We start from the raw sequence: 7,908 nt of genomic DNA, 5'->3' as shown, positions 1-7,908 counted from the left end.
ACTTGCACTTAGGGACAATAGCCCTTGTGTATTCTCACCAATGCTCACCGCTGCTGTCCACTCAGTGACCTCAGAGCATAGGGACTGGGGACACAGCTACTCTGGGGGTTCCTGCCTCTCAATACCTGCATAGCCCTTCACCCAACACTCTAGGGTTATGATGGGCAGGAAGGTTGACATGGTGACTTTGTGACCTGCCCCTCTGCTCAATGTCCTGCATGCTGACAGTGCAGTGCCAAGAGGCAGTCACAGATCATGTGGTGTCAGATAAAGGCTCCTTGTCCCTCACCTGTATTCCTGTATGTCAAGGAATCCAGACATTTGTTAACTGAGATGGTATTTCAAAGTGGTCAAGATCATGGGTCATCATTAGTGAGGAAGTGGACATGAGGAAACTGTTTGTCCCTAAGTCATCTGACAAAGTCTAGAAGGGGGTGGAGGTGCCACAATCTTCTGTGAGCAGGGGCAGTTCAGTTGTTCACTGCCGTGTGACAAGCTGCCCAAACTTGGTGACTTAACCATTTTACTATATTTGCAGGGTGGGGCCCTCAGAAGGACAGGGTATATTTCAGGATAGGGCTTCTTGGGGGAGAGTTCCGTCAGGAGTCAGAACTGTCTGGTGGCTTCCTCAGCAGCCCCTGGGCTAATGCTCATCTCCTGCTCGGACCCTGCTCCATCTCTCAGTTGTGAGCCAAGAGACCCACAATATGCTAATGGAATCTTATGAATTCTAAAATACAAAATATTCAAGATATTCTCTCAAGTAATTCCTGAAACAAAACAAAAGCCCACCAATTCAATGCAGTGTGCTGTGAGGCATTTGCATGTTATATGGATTTAAAAATCTATTTTAGATGTAGAAGGAGCAGCCAGGCTATGTTCCCACCTGGATCCCCACACGGCTAGCTTAGCCCTGGAAATAATAACACACAAATTGTATTCTTTTAAACACTGACTGGCCCATAAGCTCTAGCCTCTTACTGGCTAACTCTCACATCTTGCTTAACCCATTTCTATTAATGTGTGTAGCACCACAAGGTCGTGGCTTACCAGGAAGGATTCTAGCCTGCTTCCATCTCGGGGAGGAGAGCTATGGCGACTGACCTCACTGCCTTCTTCCCAGCATCCTGTTCTGTTTACTTCACCTACTTAATTTTTTGTCCTATTAAAAAGCCAAGTCACTTTCTTTATTTAACCAATGAAATCAACACAAAACAGAAGACTCTCCCATATCATTTAGACTTACTAAGAACAATTTTATCAGATTTGTTTTCATGCATAAAGAACAAAGAAAAATTGATTGGGGGTGTTTCTAAGCTTGTTCACCCTCCATTGGAAGGTTCTGAAACCTTTTTAAATGCAACTGCCTCCCTATCGCACATCCCCTTGCCCCTGCAAGTGCTATGATGTCATCATGGGCCAAGACCACCCACAGTGCTCCAAGAGCCGGGGGCCGTGTCCTTGTTTCTAACCGTTCTAGGCTGCAGGAGCTCTGATCTACAAACATAGGTGTCATAAAGGGTTCCATATTTTAATGTTGCCCCCTGTAGATGCTCACGAAGAGATGCGCCTCCGTAAGACCTTTTCTTGACGCTACCGTATGTGAGGAGCCCCAAGTCATAGATATCCACAGATACAAGGGTTCTGTGAACAGCTGCAGATGAGCCTTTGGAGTCCTCCAGTAACAGGCAGTAGTGAAGATACTTCCAGATAATTTCAGTCTCCATCACACAAGTCCTGCCTCAGTGCTGATGTCTTTCCAGGAGCTCTGTCATTCCACACTCCTCAAGGGTCTGATCCATGGAATTCGTGAGCACAATAAATGGTTCTGTGTTGTCACCAAGATCGGGCAGCTTGTCACATGACCAAGAATGCCTGGACTGCTTCCATCCACAGAGGATGCTGACAGCAGTGCCCGATCTCCATCCCTTTCTAGACCCTGCTACTGCCTGGCTGACTCAAGGGCACACAATTGGCCTCATGTGTCCCACACATAGGCTTCCCGGTCCTTTGGCCTCCTCGCCCTTAGTGATCTGGTAACCTCACTCCCTCTGCTACATTCTTAGAGAAAAAAAAATGATTGGGTTCCTTGAGATGGCCCCTAAGGATCTCTGTGAGGAGAGCTGTGATGAGGGACTAGGAAGCCTTATTTGAAACCTCTGCAAAGGTCCTATGACTGCCACTTGGCACTGTCAACATGAAGGCAGTGAGCAAAAGGGCAAGTCACAAAGTCACCATGTCAACCTCCCTGTCCATCATAGGTAATGGGGCAGGGTGATAGAGGCAGGGAGAGGAAGGATGCTCGAGAGCAGCTACATACCCAGTCTCTAGGTTCTGAGGCCCCCAAGTAGACAACAGCAGGAAGGACTGCTGAGAGGGCACAAGGGTTATGTTCCTTAATGCAGGCAGAGGAAGACGAGAAGGAAGTCTGAGGTAGATAGAACTCGGCCTGCACAGACTCTGGCACAGAGTCCCCATTTCTAGTACAGTCACAGGGTCAGCCAAGAAGATGCGAGACCATAGTCCCCAGGTGTCCCGTTCGGTGCACCTGCTGCTACTGCTGCTGCTGCTATTGTCTGTGCCACTTGTCTCTGTCCAGAGTTCCCGGCACCCTCACTCTGGCCAAAATCCCTATCATGAGTATGCTGCTAGGTTCTATGGTTATGAAGACTGGAGGTCAAGGCAGGCTACGGTGGAGGCGGAAGAGATTCTGCAGTATTGTGACGGTGACTTTGACGTTTACTTCGTCTTTGACAAGTGAGTAGCCCTTGCCACCCTGGCCCTAGAGAACCCCCATGTGTTTCTATGCCCTGGTGGAACAAGGCTACAGCATGGTAGCTTCTGCCAGGAGAGAATCAGGAAGATTCTAATCTGTGAGTGATTAGCCAGGCAGGGGTGGTGCACGCCTTTAAACCCAGAACTCAGGAGGCAGAGGCAGGCAGAGTTCTGTGAGTTTGAGGCCAACCTGTCTACAGAGTGAGTTCCAGGGCAGCCAGGGCTACACAGAGAAACCCTGTATTTAAAAACCAAAGGGGGGGAGAGACCAGAAAATTGGATCTCTCTGATTTCCTTTATGCCTAGACAGGGAAAACATCAGGAGGTCCTTTGGTAGATTTTGTCTGTTTTTTTTTTTTTCATTTATCATCTTTCATTGGTTTCTTCATTGAATTTGAAGAAAACGAGTATGCACCTGCTCTCTAGTTCAAGTAGCTTTTGAGAACGAGGGGAGGGAGCCACCTGGACAAAGACTCTGAGATTCAAACTTCTGACGATTGCAGTAGGATCACAGTATAAGGAGACGGGATTAGGGGACAAGATAAGAGGGAGGACAGATATAAGGGGGTGTCGCTAAGAAAAAGGAGGGGGGCTCCAATATGTGTTTTCCGAGGAGCACTTTGTCTGCCTGGATGGCTGAAGGGTGGGTCTGGGGCTGCAGCGCAGTGGGCTTCAGAAGCCCACACAGTGCCTGGGAGACATCAGATTGCAAGCTCTGTACTGGCCATATATAATGAAGGGGGTGGGGAGATTGAAGCCAGGATGTCACCCACAAGTCTGAAGTGGACAGAGAAGAGAAGCTGGTGCCCAGGAGCGATGTTGAGCTGATGGCCGCTTGCTCTGAGAGCTAGGCTCAGCGCAGTGCAGCCCTGGTTCACTGGAGAAAAGAAATGCTCCCCGTGACTGTGCTGGTTGGCTTTTGTCAACTTGTCACGAAATAGTCATTTGAGAAAAGGGAGACTTTGATTGAGAAGGTGCCTCCATCAGATGGCCTGTGGACCTGTCTTGATTAATGATTGACGTGGGAGGGCCCAGCCCACGTGCCCCTTCTACACAGGTGTTCCTGGATTGTATAAGAAAGCAGACTGAGCCAACCACAGGAACAAGTCAGCGGGCCGGTGCTCCCCATGGCCTCTAACTCCGTTCCTGCCTTGAGGTTCCTCCTTGAGTTCCTCTCCTGACTTCCCTTTGTGATGGACTGTAAGCTCCAAGATGAAATAAACCCTTTCTTCTCCCAAGTTGGGCACAGCAAGAGAAAGCCAACTAAGGCTCCATGGCTGGTACCTGCCATCTCGGGCTCCACTTCTCCCTGCTTCCTTTGGGTGACTATGGGAGCTGCCAGATAAAGCACATCTGAGTCACTGAGCTCTAGAGGCAGAGGCTCCAGTTTCCTTCCTTCTCTGCAGCACGTCACCAGGGAGTTTAAGTGAGAAAAGGGTGACTTTGCTTTAGACTGTCCTAAAAAGGAAAAGGCTGGGGTGGGATGGGGGGGGGGCAAGGCACGAGACTTTCTAGGTCTGTGTTTCCTATCTTCCACTGTCTGTCTTTGTAGTGAATATGGACACACCCTAATCCCAATCCTGGCATAGCCCGTAATTCTTACCACCCAGGTTTCTCTATGTCAAGGCTTTGCCTCCGTGACAGCGATGCACAAGGGACAAGATGCTGGCCTGGCTCTGTGAGGACTGAGAGCCTTTTGCTCTTAGAACTCGGTAGTGTGGAAGCAGTGTTTCTGAGTCACTCCGTGATCCTCTGCTTAACGCCTCCTCCTCTGGCCTGGCTTTCTTCTCTCTGCTGTTTCCCTCCTCAGCAAGCAACCTGTGGGCAAGTTTCTACCAGTCAAGGGGCCTCAGCATCTGAGTGTCAGCCCTTGTTGGCTTCGGGACAGATGGTTGAACAGCAGCTTGAGAAAAGACCACTGCTTCCTATGGAAAAAGAAGAAGGACCTTCCTTCTGGCCCTCTCATGGAGCCTGTCAGCTCCTCTCAGGTGTCTTTGACCAGTGAAGCCCCCTTTATACTTTCCTTGGACACTTCACAGCTGACTGAGGGAGATACAGCAGCTGCTTGTATTTCCTCTGATAGCATAGCACTTATTTTCCTTTCATTTTCTAGCTCTCTGTGATGTAAAATCCACCACTTATCCAAATTCTTAAAATTATTTTTTTTTTATTTTTGAGAATTCTAAGCTTGGTGTTGTGGCTTAAAAGAAAAAGAAAAGTTTCATATATGCCTAATCCATGCCCAGTGTCTCAGATCATTTCCTGTTGCCTGTTGGTCAAGATCTAGCTCAAACTTCACTCTCAGGTTCTTCTCCAGCAGCATATTTGACTGTGTGCCCATGTCTCACCATGATGGTAATGGACTTAACCTCTGAAACTGTAAGCCACCCCAATTAAAGGCTTTCCTTTATAAGAGTTGCCATTGTCATGGTGCCTCTTCAGTGCAATAGACACAGTATCACAGTAGATCACATAGAGATCTCCCAATACCTTCTCTAGCAGCATGCCTGCCTACATGCCACCATGTTTTCCACCATGATAATGAACTAAACCACTGAGATTGACCTGGACCAAAAGCATGGTGCATGTGTGCCTAGAACAATGTGTACCATGAGTAATGATGCTGCTGGTATAGGATCATCTAGCACCAAGTTTGAGACACAGCCTGGCAGAAACAATGGAGAGGATAAGGTTGCTTATGGGGTATAACAATCACGTATATGAACATCACCTTCTGGAAGGGCACATTTGTGATTACCAGAAAGAGATAGAGAGCATAGGGCTAGATGCCTCTGATTCAGATAGCATCAAAGTCTAAATCTAATACAGTACCAGAAAAGAGACTAGGTCAGGCCCAGTGTCAGTTCACCCCAAACTATCTCCAGGACCAAGATATGTAAATCAGACCTAGAGCCTCATACTACTGCCCATATATGGAATGATTTTCCAAAGAACATGGGTCTAAAATTTCTACTAAATAGAAGGCCATGAGGAGGGCTAGCAGACAGAACTGGAAAGGCCTGTGCTCATGGGACCTGTTGGATGTAGTCAGAGGCTGATTGTTTTCCAGCCACCCAGACCCAAAATAATCACACAGAAACTGTATTAATTAAAGCACTGCTTGGCCTATTCACTTAGCTGTCTTATTAACTTAACTTTTATAACCTAAGTCAACTCATTTCTTTTAATCTGTGTATCACCAAATGATTGTGGCCTACTGGTAAGATTCGTCTGGTGTCTGTCTCCTTTGGTGACTACATGGCATCTCCTTGACTCCACCCACTTTTCTCCTCTATCACTGCTTGGAATTCCCACCTTGCTCTATTCTGTCCTGCTATAGGCCAAAGCAGCTTCATTCATTAACCAATGGTAATAAAACATATTCACAACGTACAGAGGGGAAATCCACATCATCTCCCCATATCTATATAAATAAAAAGGAAGGTTTCAACTTTAGCATAGAAAAATTACATATAACAAAACAGGTATTAAGCAATAATTACACTTACAGCATTTATATCTGTTTTATCTTTTATCATAACAAAGAAAACTGTAATTATAACTATCTATTCTTCAACTCCATCAAAGAATCCAGAAAGATATAAAATTACCTAAGTAAACAGGAAGTACATGTAAGCATCTTCCAAAACTCTAGAATTGACAGAGACATCTCACTGCCTAGACAGTCACCCAAAGTTCTTCTGTAACATTGGGGCACCCATCTTCAGCCTAAAGGCCCATAGTATCTGGCAGACTTTTCCATGAAGCAGGGAATTTCAAAGACAGTTCTGCTTATATTGGCAGTTTATCAGTCACTTTCTTCTGTGTCCTGCAAAATGTCTGGCAGACTCTTTCATGAAGCAGGAACCCTGAAGGACTGTCTCACCTTCTTTAGGCAAATTTAGCAGTCATTTTTCTGTGGGTCCTGCATGTCCAGTTTATATAACATACCATCATGCAGTCCAGGCAGGAACAGTTTCTCTTGGCTAGCAAACTCCATAAGGAGCCTCTTCAATGCCCATAATCCTCTTGAACTAGATTGGTGCCAGCAGGAGCAGATGTGCCTCATTGTTGAGAAAAGCTCTAAGTTCTTAAACATTTTAAATGCCATATTCTGTTAGTCCTTTTATGGTTTGACGTATATCTGCACATCTAGAAAACCTAACTAACATGACTACAAGCTTGACTATTATAGATTACTATCTATTAACCTATATTTATTAATTTACATTACATTTTTAAATTAGCTGCACAAACACAATACCTTAATCAAGAGCAGAAATATACATATAACAAAACTGACATTAAATTTGTATCAGTAAACCAAGATTCGTAACAATGCAAAGTTCATTTGCATGTCATAGCTCCCCTTAAATGTAAACAAACATTTATAAACAATATTTGTAAATTTGGACATAGTTCTTCCGAAACTGCTTACTAGTTCTGGTTGGGCAAAGTATTTTGGGGAATTATGGAGATCTTTTAGGGGGGTCTTGGTCCAACAAGCCACATTAGCTGGAAGGAATCCATAGGTTCTTATCCTCTGTGGAAATAAAAGCAAAATCTTTTTTCCAAAGCAACATATCCTTAGACCCAAATTTTGAAATCAAGATACCTTTAAAATATATGTGTTGGTTTAGCTTAGCAGCCCATACAATGAAATGTCTCTCTGTACTTAGCTCAAGATTATTCAGTCAAAAAATTCAAAGAAAACACAATCATATACAAAATCCAGACTCTGTGTACATTCCATCTTTACATGTTTTTTACTCTGTTACTTTTTTTAAAAAAAAAATTATTTATTTATTATGTATACAATATTCTTTCTATGTGTATGTCTGCAGGCCAGAAGAGGGCACCAGACCTCATTACAGATGGTTGTGAGCCACCATGTGGTTGCCGGGAATTGAACTCAGTACCTTTGGAAGAGAAGGCAGTGCTCTTAACTGCTAAGCCATCTCTCCAGCCCCCTGTTACTTTTTTTACAAGTTTAATATTTATTTTCTTATCCTTACTTCTTTAATTTATAACTGTCTGTACTCTTTTATAACTGTCTATACTCTTTCCCCCTTCTCTCTCAAGTCTACATACATTTATCCAACACTGTGACCCATTTAGAGGTCTTTTTCATCT

The sequence above is a fragment of the Alexandromys fortis genome, unplaced genomic scaffold (assembly GCF_014885135.2).
Source record: "Alexandromys fortis isolate MF-2015 unplaced genomic scaffold, M_Fortis_MF-2015_v1.1 scaffold_46, whole genome shotgun sequence".
Classification (NCBI taxonomy): Eukaryota; Metazoa; Chordata; class Mammalia; order Rodentia; family Cricetidae; genus Alexandromys; species Alexandromys fortis.
The sequence above is the reverse complement of the archived record's forward strand: the minus strand, read 5'-3'. Positions refer to the sequence as shown.